Source organism: Rhodnius prolixus, unplaced genomic scaffold, assembly GCF_049639745.1.
Source record: "Rhodnius prolixus isolate KJV_2025 unplaced genomic scaffold, Rpr scaffold_3, whole genome shotgun sequence".
Taxonomy (NCBI): domain Eukaryota; kingdom Metazoa; phylum Arthropoda; class Insecta; order Hemiptera; family Reduviidae; genus Rhodnius; species Rhodnius prolixus.
Window position 1 is genome coordinate 21,279,467 of NW_027411603.1, and position 16,693 is coordinate 21,296,159.

The window sequence follows — 16,693 nt, forward strand, 5'->3', positions numbered from 1 at the left end:
AAATAATGTCGTTGTTTTCAATAAAAAAAAGAATTAATTTCAGTTTAATTCGATCAATTTCCTTATATTTTATTTATATTAATAGAGTCTTTCACAATAGTATATCGGCCTGCGTTGGTCAACTATTATAATAGTAATTAAGCTGATGAAGAAGTTTCGATCAGCTATGAGGCAATCTTCTGTCTGATAATATTTTCAATTATAAATTATTGCAATATTTTGTTTTTAAATATTGTCAGTTCACCGTTTTGTGAACTATAATTTTTCTATTTCAATATTCTTAGAACATGAATGCTAGTTAAGCTATTTCTCCCATTTCCCATTACTTCTCTTCTAGTGTTTGTCCTTTACTATTGTTATTTTAAAACATATAAATTATGTTTATTAAAGCTTTGCGTAAGAAACAAAAAATAGTAATATTCAATTGTTATAAAATTCTATTGTTGATTAAAGATCAGTTCATTTGTTATATAAACAAAAAAGTATTAGCTAAAAGTAAAGAAGTGTAAAACTCTTTTTGAAGACTTATAATTAAGGAACGGATTTTTATGTATTTAAAAATGCCAAATATTTAATTAAAATATGCATTTATTTTCGTCAATTATGTGGAAAATATGTGATTTTCTTAAAATATTTTCTGGAATATTTAAGTAAAATGGACATTTTTTTTTTTTTATGAAAATGGAATTTTTTTTTGGGGGGGGCAAGTTATAATTATTTATACAAGAAAAGAACATTTTTACAATTTATAATAATTTATTAGGAACAAAATAATTTGTTTTTAAAAGTTATAATGATTTATACAACAAAGAACATTTTTACTATTTATAAAAAGATGTGTTAAATTTTCAATTTTGAAAACTTCACTCTTCGAAATTGTTTGCAACCACATGAAATTTCAAATGTGGGAACGTAAAGTGACGACGATCTGGGCGTAAGATGGACTTCTAACGACTAAAAGATCGTTCAACATCTACAGATGTTATAGGTGCCTTGCTGAAAGAATTATCTCGTTGGTTGTAAAGGGTACACGATGTTCTGAGGTGACTTCTGTTCCACTGATAATATCAGAAATCTGGCAGATGGTCTCCCACCCTTTGTTCTTGCTCAGTACTTCTACCAGTTTTTAAGTTTGTGGAAAGGGATATCTGCTCTAACCAAAGCCCGACACAGATCTGTACTCAGAGTAGACTTACTTGATGATGGAGATGTAAGGAAGGCTTGATAGGACGTCCTCTCTTTCTTTCTGTTTTTATTCTCTATGTGCGATCCGGTGGCAATATGTTGGGTGACTTGGGAACGTTGAGAGCAAGAAACGCGCTTGTCACAAGCTGTGCAGTACAAAATGTCTCCATCACTTCGAAAAAGTTCTGCTGGAAACTCGCGAAGATATTTAGCAACCAGTTGTTTGTTTGAGGCAGATGTTCATGGCATTTCACCCAAAAAAGAATACACTAAGTGACCAAACGAAATGAATTGGACACTTCAACGAACGAGCTGAAAGAACAGACAACTTCAGACAACTTTTAAAGAACTAACAAGTGCCCGTCACTGTTTAGCAGCATTCTGTGTAAATTACAATAACCATTGTACCCACTGTGATTCACAGCCCTACAGTCTGTGGTTCACAGTTCCTGTCAACCACCTCCCAATTATGAAAATATGCCCAAAATGAAAAATATGTACATATTTTGATTAAATATGTAGAAATATTTATTTATTTTAATCAAATATGTATAAATATGCGATAACATCCAAATATGTGAAATAAAAGTCGACTCAAACGGCTTAAAAAGTGTCAGTATGAATACTTCTAGTTGAAAAACGTCTGTAAATTGCCTAGAAAAAAAATATGTAAATACATACGAATCCGTTCCCTACTTATAATAAATAATATATCTCGTAAGTGATGGAAGTTAATCTACAAAATAATGAGTCAGCTGAGATGTAGTGGTCAAATGATTGCAAAGTATTAAAATCTCTCCCATAATTTTAACTTTGTTTTTATGTTTAAAAAGACAAAGAGATATCCGACAAGAAGTTCCACTAAAAATTAGCAAATAGATTTTCAAAGCAATTTTACAAAAACAGCTTTAGGAATATCACTTCTAAGAACAGAATATCAACATTTCTATCGAGAAAAGATGTACTGGAGATTGCTCAGGATTGCATTAAAATGCAAATGAATAACACGATAACTTGTATTGGTTTATTTGATTTATAGGACTCACGTTGGGTAAAGCATAAATTAATACAAATTACATATAAAACCACCTTGCAAGTGGCAATATCGTAACCAATGAAAGCCTCCTGAGGTGCGATTATTGCTAGTTGAAGAAAACTTTTACCAAGACCCCGCCATGAAGCTGTGAAATAACACAATAACTTTCTATCACTTATAATAATAATTTGTTTCTTTTTTCTCCTTTATTTGTGCTAAATAAAGCACTTTTGGCGCTTTCAAAAGAGCAACGATAATCCTGAAGAATAGCAGTTAACGAGTGGAAAAGTTACCCAGTGGTAACACTCCAAAACACTGAACAATTGTATTTAGTCACTCTCTTCGCTAGAGAGGAGTTGACTAGGCCACTGTCTCTTAAGGCGTCTTGTCCAGGTTATCGGGAAGAGTTCTTAAAGAAAGGGTTTCTGTAAGAGGATGTGCCTGTGATTGTAGGTTGCATTGGAGTTTCCTGTTTCGGATTTTGGGGATAAAACGAACGTTAAGATCTGTGTGTATAGTCCTATTAGAGACATAAAAAGGAACGTTTACTATAGACCTAAGTAGTTTGGATTCATTCACAGCTCTATTCCAAACACATGTGGCCCCCTGAGGACATTTATCCGGCCCTCGCCGCACTTCCGGAAGAGGCATCTCTTTCATTGGTGGTCAGTGAGAGAAGCACTATATGTGGCGATGCCGCAAAGTGCTGCGTCGCTCATGTACAGTACTACTTCCAATGACGCGAGATGCACGCGTCACGGCTCCGAAAACAGTGTAAAATAACAGCAGAAGTAGGAAGAAAGGCTTGAGCACCATAACTAAACCGGACATTGGACCATCTCATTAGCCAAAAGCAGGTCTATAATTCCCACAGAAACACTGGGCAGTTTGTTGATTTAAATTTACTTGTTCTTTATTTGAAATATTCTATTTGTTCCCGTTTTGTTTATTTTTTTTTTACTTTAAAATAGTTTGTTTTATAGTCCGGCCCTCCAATGGTCTGAGGACAGTGAACTGGCCCCCTGGGTAAAAAGTTTGGGGTCCTCTGGTTTAGATCTATCGTCTAAGAGTCTTTTAAGTAGTCGATAGAGTCTGTTTAGTTCTGTTCTTTTAAGTCTAGTACGGGGGTAATAATAATTTAATATTCAATTTCTCAGTAACGTAAAATAACAGTAAAATCAATGCAAAAAAAATAACCTTCATGCACACATGTCCATATCAATTTGAGGAATACTTTTAAAAAATGTTGCCAGTGTTCCGTGTTTATTTATGCATGAGTTGAAACCGTTAATGCATTTTACTGAGAAAATGCAAATTAATCATTAAATGATTTCTCTTTAAAATCTGTTCAATACTATCATTAAATAAACGGAAGCATTTATTCTGTAGCCACTTTGCTTTATATTTATCCATTATCTCAAGAAATTTTAGTCCCGTTACAATTTTTTTTGATTGTTTTTATAATGAATAAAAGAGGAATGAAGTTACACAAGTTTAAGTCAGCAAAAAATATATCTACAACTAACTGTCATAAACAATTATGCAAATTGGGTATTACATCATAATATCTGAAATGTAGTTACTGTTAATCGATATAATTTATTTTTATTTTATTTTCTGCATATTTACATTATTAATTTTTTTTTTTTGCTATATTTTTAAGTTATTGAGAACTTAATCTTAATGTAGTTGTCAATTTTTGCGTAGGTGACAGATTGGTGGCTTTAAGTAAAGTTGTAGTTATTTTTAAGTTTGTATATTAATTGCAAGAGGCAACCATTGCTAGGTCAACTAGATTTACCACTTAGTCATTTGCCCACTAACCCTGCATGTTCAGGTACTCAAAAGAACTGTACACATTCTTTTTGACATGGATGTTGAGTCTCTCCTACATCCTCTTTTCTAATTCAGAGCTCCACCAAGCTTCATCTAATATCTGAATTTTTCACCTCTTCTTACTCCATGCCTTTCAAAATCTTTATCGGGACCGGGAGGCTTGGAGACGTGGACCCCTAGTTGTTGGAGATTCGATGTGGTACACGGATGGCTCCAAGATGGAGGAGGGTGTGGGAGCAGGAGTGTACGGGGTGAAGCCGAAATGTAGCTTTTCGGTTAGCCTAGGAAACTAGCTACAGTCTTTCAGGCTGAGCTAGCTGCAATTAGGTTCTGTGCTGCTGAGATTGTTGGACGAGGAATAAGTAATTCCAAGGTCGTGATTTTCTCGGACAGCCAGGCGGCTCAGCGAGATATGGGTTCACACCAGGTCAATTCAAGGCTGGTATGGGATTGTCTTGTTGCCCTGAAGGAAATTGGTGACCAAAATAAGGTCATTCAGGACATAAGGGAAACAAAGCGGCAGATTGATTGACCAGGAAAGGCTCTACGGGACACTTCGTTGGCCTGGAGCCCTATTTTGGGGTCTCCAAGTGTCTTGAAACAGCGGCCACTCAGGAGTGGTGGCTTGCCACCACAGGGCAGACACAGGCGAAGGAGTTCATAACGGGCTATTCGCCAAGGCTGACTGCAGAATTAATCCGTGGATAATAAGGATAATTGTAGGCCTATTTACCCGGCCACTAGCAGGCTCAGAAAACACATGCATCGCATCATCGCATGGGCTTGGTAGATGATAGCCTCTGTAGGTTCTGTCAGGAAGAGGAAGAAACGGTACTGCACGTGTTGCGTTAGTGCGAAGGGCTTGTCTGGCTAAGGAAGTTACTTCTCGGGGAGGAAAAACCAAGGTCTGAGAGCTTTATCCAGGAGCTGCTTTCCAGAATGAAGATTCTGATTAAACGGACGGGTCTGGAGGCGAGCTGTAGAGTGGAGGGAGCCACAATAGATCCGAAGAGGTCGCAGTGGCGTAAGGGCTCTTAGAATCTTAACTCTTTAAGAGAGTAAGCTCTCCCTGTTTCTCTTCCAACATTCAGTAGCTCTCAGTTATACCAACGATCTCAGCCTAGAAGTTGTATCCATTATGATACAAGATACCCTTTGTTCAAACCCTATATCAGTTTGCTCCTGTATGAAACCATCAAAATAACCTAAATCTCCACCATTACCCTTCTCTATTCTAAATCCCTGAAGGCATCCTCCCCAAACGATTAACCATTCATTTTATAGACCTTTCGAAATTCCAGTTTTTACTCGTTACAACACTTTTTTGAAATACAGAAATTTATCGTTTGGTTTTACCTTAATTTTGATTAAATTCATTTTGAAATGCCGAAACAGAACAAGATGGATTCTGTAAAAATAATATTTTTCTGATATCCGCGGAACCTACTTATACTCAAAATTCAGTTTCAAAATGAAGCTCATTTTTCGGTAGGGCTTCTATCCTACAGTCTTCTAGTAACAATCCTCTACTTTATGCAGTACCGATACAATCAATGACTAAAAGGCCTAAACTTCTTTACCGACTTCTTTGGTGAGAATAAGTTTCCAACGGAATTGAAGAAACAAATGTTGAGTACAACAATTAAACCCATTTGAACTTAAGGACTAGAACTATTTGGTGCAACCAAATCTATAACCCATTCAGACTTCCAAATATTTACCCTGGGTCCGCTACTTGATGCTCCTTTCTACGGGACAAAACTAAATTCTTCTCAACGACCTCAACATCCCAGGCAATACACCATAAATACCAAACACCTCTCTTATTACCTAATTCTTTCATACTTTCTCTCGCCATTCCTGACAATCCATCTGAACGACTGAACCTACAGTGCCTCCGAGATTTCCTTGGGACTGTTCCCTGTCACTGGTTCACTTAAAGTGTACTATTTACCATTCGATAGTTACTTTATTCATCATGCCTTATTAATCTCAGATATCATTTACTTGTATTACTTTTTGCATAATACATAAATTATATGTATTGTTAATTCCTAAATTATGAAATTAAAATAGAAATTTATTTATTTCTTGGTTCATTAAAAATGTATATCTAATTCATTATTATTATTTTTTGTTTTAGGTAAGTGTGTGACTTCAACCATTATTTGACTTCTTCGTTTTGTCTCTCAGATCCTGGTTAAAAGAAGTTAGTACAGAGAGAGTTTTATAAAAGTTTTTTTCTCTCTTTTAGGAAATAACTTGATTTTAATGCTTTAAGAACCTTTAAATGTTTGCCCTACCTCTGCCGTGTGATCGCGAAAATATTTTGTTTACCTGACTTTTCTTAAATAATCAATTTTTACTCCCTTAAGAAGGTTTTTTTTTTGAACTGTTTACGGAATGACCACTCCGCTGACTTATACGAGAGCAGTTTGAAGTCTTGACACTACAATGAGGAACATTATAGCTTTAGCTGTAACAATCCATCATTTACGTTGGCTCTAAGGATCTGATTTCTGTCAAAAATTAAGTCCAAGGTATTTAATACAAATAATAGATTGACCATGCCGCTAGAACCCAATCTTCTGTTTGCACAAGAAAGAAATAAAACCATGGTTTCAGTCTGGATTTACTTTAATTTCCCATTTCTTGCAAAACCTTTTTTTCATTACTGTTAGTGTTGTAGATAAACCTGTTTTCTATGGTGTCTAGATGAAGTGTAGATGGCGGTATCTTCGCTTCAAAAGGTCAACTTAGCGACTACATGTAAAGAGACATAGAATTAAAGAACCGGACAATCTTAGCCCTAGATTTGCGTCTAATTGGCAGCTAACCCGTATTCCTCTAAATCCCCATTTTTGAATAATTTTTTTTAATTAGGTAGATATACAGGGTGACCAGAGTTATATGCTCCACCCACTTTTTTTTTAACGGCGGGAAATTTCGAAAAAATAAAAAACACATTTTCAATCATTTTTAGTCTAGTTTATTTTCAGTGATTGAGCCATTTTTTTAAACCCCTGTATCTCGAGATACAGTATCCAACTTTTGTTTTTCAAATGGAACGTTATATTTTTTGTTGCATATTTTTATAGTATTTGAGCTCCTAAAAAAAAACAGAATAACATTTTTTGAAATCGGTTAGGTTTTTCAAAAGTTATGGTAATTTAAAATATGAAAAACAAATTTCAGTTTACTGTCAAAGTTACGTTATTTTTTTTTTAAAGTATCTGTTCAAACTGGGCACAACCAACGGATAGGCAAGCCAAAACAGTGGACTCTCACGCTTTGCTTGTAGCAGCACTTATGGTGGCGAAGTTATGATCCGGGCAGGCTAGAGTTATTCGACGTTCAGGTTGTTTTTTCTACAAACGTTTGGTGTGGAGTTTTAGGAAATCAACTAATCGGCCCATACTTCTACAGAGAGAACTGTATTTTTTGTAGGGAATACCTAAAAAATAAAGTGTACAGTATCCTTAATCTCGTGGCTTCAGTCGATGATCTGAAACGTCTAATAACTCTATCCTGCCTAGATCTTGACTTCGCCACCATAAGTGCTGCTACAAGCAAAGCGTGGGAGTCCACTGTTTTGGCTTGCCTGTCCGTTGATTGTGCCCAGTTTGAACAGATTCTTTAAAAAAAAATAACGTAACTTTGACAGTAAACTGAAATTTGTTTTTCATATTTTAAATTACCATAACTTTTGAAAAACCTAACCGATTTCAAAAAATGTTATTCTGTTTTTTTTAGGAGCTCAAATACTATAAACATATGCAACAAAAAATATAACGTTCCATTTGAAAAACAAAAGTTGGATACTGTATCTCGAGATACATGGGTTTAAAAAAATGGCTCAATCACTGAAAATAAACTAGACTAAAAATGATTGAAAACGTGTTTTTTATCTTTTCGAAATTTCCGGCCTTTAAAAAAAAAGTGGGTGGAGCATATAACTCTGGTCACCCTGTATATTTTATTGTAAAAGAAAAATTTTGTACAATATTTGAGTTTGGTTCAGAAAAACAAGAAAAGAAAACCAAAAATTGAAATTATAAAAGCACTCTTATCAAAACAAAGATAACAATCTTCGTACTAAGTGATGCCACTTAATGGCTTACTAAAAGAACAATCTTAAAATATATTTACAAAGCACAAATTATGTGGTACATTTCTATCTGATTTCAAAATTCTGTTATTACGAAGATGAAGCTGTTTTAGACATTTCTATGGAATCTACAACAAACAAAAATGAAGAGTTTAATTTCGTAACACTGTCGACATTTAGCAAATGTTTTATTTTAATTTTTTCACTGTCGGCAAGTATAAAATGGTTTTCTAGGAATTTTTGGCGTGAATTCGGGCAATATAACGATAAGTGATGTAGAGGATCAATCATCAATTAGTTTCTGACAGTACGGGCAATCGCTTCGGCGGTACATATACTAATATTAGGTAGTCTATTTTATTCTTTCGAATTACGGCTTTCGGCTAGGTATTCCGGCAGCCTAGTAAGTAATTGTGTTACAAAACATTCAACATTGAAAACTATTAAAAACTTACAACTTAGTAAATAAGGTGGAGGAATTTTTAACAAAATCTGTCAAGCACAATTGCTTCTTTGTTATAAAGAATTTTAAAAGTTAATTTTTTTTTTTTTTAGATTTCATTAATAAATGGCTCTAAAGATTTTCTACTAATTTTGTAAACTTATTGTCCACTATAGATCTACAAATTTTGTAAACTTATGGTCCACTATAGATCTACAAATTTTGTAAACTTATGGTCCACTATAGATCTACAAATTTTGTAAACTTATTGTCCACTATAGATCTACAAATTTTGTAAACTTATGGTCCACTATAGATCTACAAATGTTGTAAACTTATTGTCCACTATAGATCTACAAATTTTGTAAACTTATGGTCCACTATAGATCTACAAATTTTGTAAACTTATTGTCCACTATAGATCTACAAATTTTGTAAACTTATGGTCCACTATAGATCTACAAATGTTGTAAACTTATTGTCCACTATAGATCTACAAATATTCCTTGAATGAGTCGAACATATAAATGATTCTTAAGGTACTTTCAGAAGAAAAGATGTAATTAGCTACCTTTAAAGGATCACTTAAGTTTAGTGAGCGTCCATATTTGATGCAGAATACCACATTTGAATAAAATTGATTTAATCAAAAGTTCTGCCACTTGTGTAAGAAACTTTTTGGTTTCTGGTTTTGAATTATTTAATGATTTATGTTACTTAACCAGTTAAGCGTGGAATTTAGTTTGAAAAAACCCCCACAGTGTGCGGAATTAAAATCAGACAATGACGTGTATACACGTCGAACGCAGGGGGTCAAAACAACCAAAAGTTTACAACGTCCGTAATAGTCACTGCAAGCGACTTTTTCTGCAATCTCTTGGGGCTTGAGATTACAGAGCATTCTGTGCTCATTCAAAAATCTTGCACCGCTTCACGTATGCATTGCTCTAGTTAACTAGGGACGCAAGAGCTTTTTACAAGGAAGAAAAGAGCTTTGAATTCAGTGCAAAATGAAATCTGGCTCGTACTGAGGCCCTGAACCTCTATCTAAGGTAAAAACGGTCATTGCACAAAGGTTGAGAGCTTCTATTTGTGTGCGTAATTCTCCAATCTCTAATGCGGAGACCAAACATGTACCAACCACTTATCATTTGGCTGACTCCGTTTAAAATACTTGGCAGTTCTACTGGTAAGATAAAGGAAACATCCCATCAAACAATATTCTTATTGTATTTTATTAAAATTTCGAGTTTTTATAGTTAATGGCAATTATATATTTTTCACAACGAGTATACAAGTCGAACGCACCGTAATAGTGATTTGGTTATACACATCAAACACGCTTAACTGGTTAAATAAATGGTGAATAACTTAAAATATTTTGGTAGCTCGTTTTTTCCGCCCACTATAATTGAATTGTGAAATTTTTTAGTTGCCAAAATTTGGTCATTATTACGATTTGTCATTTAGGCGTGGTAACAAGTAGAGGAGAGAGGGTTCTGAAGTAACTAATTAAAAAAAGAGCAACTATAGATTTATTCGTTTCAAAAAACACATGTCTAACTCATTAGATATTTCTACTTTGGAGAAAAACTGCTAAAATTTAAACCACAAAAAGAAAATTCAGGGAAATCTTTAGATTTATTTAATAAATTTCATCCTTTTATTTAAAAGCAGCAAAAATCTTTATTTAATTAAAAAATAAATTCTTGCTTTGTTTTAATTAAACAGAATGCAGGAGAAATATACATCCTTAATTAATGGAACTTACTAAATCTGCTGTGAGTTTATTATTAATTATTTGTTGTATCATTATTTATTATAACAGTCATTGTTACCTCTTCGTAGAGTTGTTATTTGTAAATTATTTTCTCTGGCTCATCACTCAACTTACATCTTTATGCCGGTTTGTACAAGTTGTTGCCTGTTCGTTACAGCCAGCTCAGCTATATACTCACCTCCCTCTCTAGAAGCCGTCTAGTTTCTGTGGTATGCTTCACTGTCTCTCTCTCTCCTTTACACAATCTCTTTCATCTTCCACATCCTTAGTCAACCAAATATATGTTCCAATCTGATAGTTTCAATCTAAAGAGATTACGAGTTGAATTTCGTGGAAGTAATTTTATTCATTTATTATTTTTCCCCCCCTCAATTTTCAGCTATTAGAGACAGGAACTTTATAATGAGCACCTGCTACTTATGCAATTTCCGTCCTTTCCATGAACATCTTCCTAAATCTATGTACATACAAAATGTTTCTGATCGATTTTCTCTCAAATTCACGTTTGCTAGAACTTAACCATTCTTCTTCTTTTTAATTTCTATTTTCTTTAAAATTTATTTGCACAAGCTGTAAAATGAAAATTGCAAATTTTCGGGGAGAGATGATTTGGAAAGAGGCTAAGAAAAGTGAAAAATCAGGACAATCTGAAAGATTAGTATGATCGACTTCGTTTTTAGAATTTTAACTTTATACAGGGTGACCAAAGTTATATGCTCCACCCACTTTTTTTTTTTAACGGCGGGAAATTTCGAAAAAATAAAAAACACGTATTTAATCATTTTTAGTCTAGTTTATTTTCAGTGATTGAGCCATTTTTTTAAACCCCTGTATCTCGAGATACAGCATCCAACTTTTGTTTTTCAAATGGAACGTTATATTTTTTTTTGCATATTTTTATAGTATTTGAGCTCCTAAAATAAACAAAAAAAAATTTTTTGAAATCGGTTAGGTTTTTCAAAAGTTATGGTAATTTAAAATATGAAAAAAAAATTCACTTTATTGTCAAAATTACGTTATTATTTTTAAAGAATCTGTTCAAACTGGGCACAATCAACGGATAGGCAAGCCAAAACTCTGGGACTCCCACGCTTTGCTTGTAGCAGCACTTATGGTGGCGAAGTCAAGATCTAGGCAGACTAGAGTTAGAGACTAGACTAGAGGCTAGAGACTAGAGGCTGGGCCGAGTAAAACCATAAACTAACTTTATTCCTCTATCTTTGCTGTTACTTATTACATTCTTTTCAGATCAAACTAAAACTGAGATTTCACTTAACTGTTCAAAAATTAAGGTACCAGAAAAATGGTTCAAATCAAAAATGTTGGTTGTACGTGTGTACGAGGGGCACTACTTATATTTTGAGCCTTGGTAACACTGAGTGTTGTCAGGTGCTATCTGACGTTTCCTCTTGAAAGTTTGACATTTTTGACCATAACCTTCTTCAGAACGTTTTGTTATTTGAGCGCGAATTGTGATGTTTACAGTCACTTGAAAATTGTGTCTCAGCGAAAAAATGGAATTAACTCAATGCAATGAGATTTTGTCAGATTATGTGGGATCAACGAGAACAAACCTTGATGTTTGAATGATCATGCAATATTTTATATATGCTGGCGGAACTAATGCCTAAGGTTGCCTCAATCTCACAGTATGTCACATGACGATCTTACATTATTTCAATGATTTGCAATGATTTATTACGACTTTCGACGTGGATTATCAAGACAGGAGTGCATCGATCAACTTACTTCCACTTTTGGCGATAAAGCCCCATTCTTTGCCACTGTGAAACGCTGGTATAACGAATTTAATCGTGGTCGTCGTTTGCTCACCGACGAAAGTCGTCCTAAATCAGTTGTTGTGTCAGAAAACATTGATGCTGTGCAAAAACTAATAATGAAAGATCGTCATGTGTCATACTGTGAGATTGAGGCAACCTTAGGCATTAGTTCCGCCAGCATATATAAAATATTGCATGATCATTCAAACATCAAGGTTTGTTCTCGTTGATCCCACATAATCTGACAAAATCTCAAAAAGATGCTCGCGTCGATTGGAGCAAAAAAATGCTTAAGAAATATAATGGCGGTGCTTCAAAAGACGTGTATAAGATTGGTAACAGGTGACGAATCATGGATATATGCGTATGAGCCGGAAACTAAACAGCAGTCGACTGTATGGGTGTTTCAAGATGAACCAATTCCAACAAAAGTTGTTCGTGATCGAAGCACTTCGAAAAACTGGTCATGTGACAACAGTGCCTTTAGAGGAACGTAGAACGGTCAATTCTGAATGGTACACAACCATTTGTTTGCCGTAAGTCTTCGATGAAATAAGGAAAACAAACAAGCGCCGTCGGATCATTCTTCATCAAGACAATGCCAGCTGTCACACATCTAATTTAACAACCGACTATTTGAGCACTCAAAAAATCAAATTAACGGGTCATCCGCCGTACAGTCCTGATTTGGCACCAAATGATTTCTTTTTGTTTTCGATCGTCAAGAATAAATTACATGGCCAACGATTTTCGTCGGCAGAAGAAGCCGTTGATGCATTCAAAAACTATGTTTTGGAGGTGTCTCAAGCGGAATGGAAAAAATGCTTTGACAAGTGGTTCGAACGCATGCAGAAGTGTATAGATCATAAAGGAGAATATTTTGAAAAACAGTAAAGTCATTTTCAATGACAAATTACTGTTTTTTTATTATTAGGCTCAAAATATAAATAGTGCCCCTCGTATATCTAGTGCAGTTAGCACATCAAATTTGAGCCTCTACGTATAGTACATTCTAATCATCTTGAATCCGCCAAAATTACATCCGTTGTTTAGTTAACTTCGTGCACTGTTTTTCGTTACTTATTATTATTATTATTTTTTTTTTTTGGCGCATCAACAGCTGAGGTTATTAGCGCCCGGAGCTTTTTCCAGTGCACTGTCGGCCTCCGGACAGTGTTCTCTCGTTACAGACAACACTGTCCATCACCGGACAGTGAGCTGTAAGAAGCTCCTAGGAAGAGAAAATCTAAGGGCTAGCTGCTGGATTCGAACCCGGGACCTCCGCGTGGGAGTCCAGTATGCTAACCTCATAGCTAATCCCTTCCCTATATATTATTATTTTAAAAGTATGTTGCATCTCTCCCCCCAGATCCTATAAATCACCCCCCAAAAAAAGTCAACATTTATTCCATTTCTTGATTTATTTTGATGTTATAGATTTTATTTAGACTTTATTAATTAATAATAATGATGGGCCAATTTTCCTTAATTTTTATCTTAAAATGGTTTTTAAAATAATTAAATTGGATATTTTTATCCAATTGTTTTTACTATATTTTGCTTCATGTAAATTTTGTTCATTAATAACCTATTGATTTGTATAAATAGATAAATAATAATAATATAAAATCAAAGTAAAGATAAAATTGTTTAAATAAATGTACAGGGTGGAGCAAAAGGTATGAACCGGTTTTAAAGGGATGTAAAACCAAAACAATTCAACTTACAGAAATTATGTTTATATTGTTTAATTCAGTACAGAATCTAGTTTTTTACATTAAGTTTGAAAGATTATATCACGTAGGTGGCTGACGTCAGCCGTGATGCACTCTTGAAGGCGAATTCTGAAGTTTTCAACCGCTCTTCTGCACATTTGATGGGTATTGCCGTAACTTCCTCTCTGATTCTGTCCTTAAGTTCTTCCTGGGTATGTGGACGATGTTTAAAAACTTTTTCCTTTACTTTTTCGAGAATAATGGGCGAACCGTCACTGTCACCGCTGAGCGCTATGTGACAATGTTGGAAGAGTTTTTTTTGAACCTGAGCTGGAAGAATTGAGTGAAGCAACTAATCTGGGAGAGTATCTGGTTCCAACAGGACGGGGCTACATCCCACACTGCTAGGATTTCAATGGCAAGATTGAGGCAAGTGTTCCCCCCCAGCGCCTCGTCTCTTTGAGGGGTGTCTGCGCGCTCGCCACATTTGAGCATTTGTGATTTTTTTTTTTTCTTTGGGGGTACATAAAGGAAAAAGTTTTTAAACATCGTCCACATATCCAGGAAGAACTTAAGGACAGAATCAGAGAGGAAGTTGCGGCCAATACCCATCGAAATGTGCAGAAGAGCGGTTAAAAACTTCAGAATTTGCCTTCAAGAGTGCATCACGGCTGACGGCCGCCACCTACGTGATATCATCGTTCAAACTTGATGTAAAAAACTAGATTCTGTACTGAATTAAACAATATAAACATAATTTCTGTAAGTTGAATTGTTTTTGTTTTACATCCCTTTAAAACCGTTTCATATTTTTTGCCCCACCCTGTGTAATGATTTTCGATAAATGAAAAAGAAATAATGAGTAAAATGAAAAATACAAATTACTTTATATGTGCCTTGTTCCTATTTTATAATGTTTTATACGTAATTAAAGGAAAATAAAGCTATTAATAATAATAATAATACTTGAGATAGAATTGTTTGTTTTAGAAATGAGAAATATTTTTCTTAGTAATAAACTTTAAGATGATTCACACACTTTAGTCATCGAATTCTCTTTTCTATATCTAAGCTGGGAATTTAGCTGACTTTTACCTGTCAAACTGCGCAAATTCTTTATGTATAAATTACAAATGTGCTTGGTGTTTTTTTAATACAGTATTTTTAACTTGATCGGTTCATTTATGTTAGTTTATAAAACTATAACTTTTATGTGAATATGTTAAGTGAAAAAAAATCAAAACAATTCATTAGGTGATTATTAAGAAATTGTTGTTGTTAAGAGTTAGATTTTCGGTCTTAATTTATTTGATTTAACAATTCCATCAAATATTTTGGATTAAGATTCATTTCAGACCTGAACACTCTGCAGTTCTCTGTTTTGTTTTGTTTTTAAAGGTCAGAGCATTTTATTTTTTATTACACTGCATTCTTTTGAACACAGTTTTTCTCATTACAGATTACACTCACCATTACCACTTTTGGAAAAGAGTTTAGAAAGCTTTAAAATGCTCGTTCCCATGGGTAGAAAGTGTAGAAGTAATTTCTAAGAGGGAAACAGCCTCTCTGTGGATATCCCAGTCCAATAACATAGACACAGTTAAATCGATTCAACCAACAACAATCATTTAGATGTGGGAACTATTTGTTGGTTTTAGTTTATCCACAATATCTAGTCTATGGACACATTCTCTGTTCTTCTTTACGTAGTATATCTTTTAAACTAGGGTAAAACTGACATAAAAAAATATAATTATCTAATTATTATGTAAAAGTTTATCTTGAAAACAATTTAAAATGAAGAATTGCTGTTCTGAAATTGTTTTTATTGATATTTATTCTCTGATAATTTTCGAGAAATTTATTCTGATATTCCAATTACGATAATAATTTTATTACTATTAATATTTGTAAATTATATAAATTGAAACTTACGATTTATTTAAGATTTAAATGGATTCTTCACAAATCATTGCCATTATTATCTTTAACCTCAAAAAATGAAACAATAAATATAAAAATATTGTTTTTAAAGCCAGGCTTAAGCCTTCTACTTGAATTCATCCCATTACTAAACTGTGCAATTTCTTTTCTTAAAATATTAATACAAAATATAGAAATATATATTTTAGTAATTAGTAATGAATATATTGGTTTCGTGACCGTAAATTGTTAAACTTAGGATGGATGATTTGCGAGGAATCGGTCAAATAAAACAACTCGTCTCTTTGCCAACGTTTCGACAAATATATTGTCCTCTTCAGGGTCTGAATATTACAAATACAAAACAATTTACAGAGTCAGTAACATAGAAAAAATAGTAAAAATCAGTAATATAAAAATAAACAGTAAAATACAATAATTTTTTTATAATTATTGAAACTTACGTGGCTATGCGGGTTGGTTGAGTTACAGAAACTAAGAGCCAAAAATGGAGAAACAGGTATGTATATACAGTATAGCGGGACTTACACGGGAATTTTGGTAATTACAATTGGACAGATACAATAGACTAATTACAACAAAAGAGTAAATACAATAAATATTGGGAAATTTCTTTAAACAACAAAAACCGTTTAACACAAAACATTTGTATTTGTAATATCCAGGCCCTGAAGAGGACAATATATTTGTCGAAACGGTGGCAAAGAGACGAGTTGTTTTATTTGACCGATTCCTCGCAAATCATCCATCCTAAGTAATTAGTAATTTTCAAAAGATACGAAAAACTAAAAGATAATAAATATTTAATCCAAATGAAAAGTACTTGTAAAAGAAGAAAATTCCAATCAACTTTACTCTTGTTATTT

At 33.9% G+C, this 16,693-nt stretch overlaps 1 protein-coding gene and 1 non-coding gene across 2 annotated transcripts in view; both read left to right on the forward strand.

Annotated features, from left to right (window-relative positions):
* Positions 1–16,693, forward strand: part of LOC141453122 (uncharacterized) — a 183,192-nt gene that overhangs the window by 34,811 nt on the left and 131,688 nt on the right. The window lies entirely within an intron of this gene.
* Positions 2,270–2,408, forward strand: LOC141453870 (U4 spliceosomal RNA). The gene has a single exon (XR_012458268.1). It is a non-coding gene; the product is annotated as a U4 spliceosomal RNA (small nuclear RNA).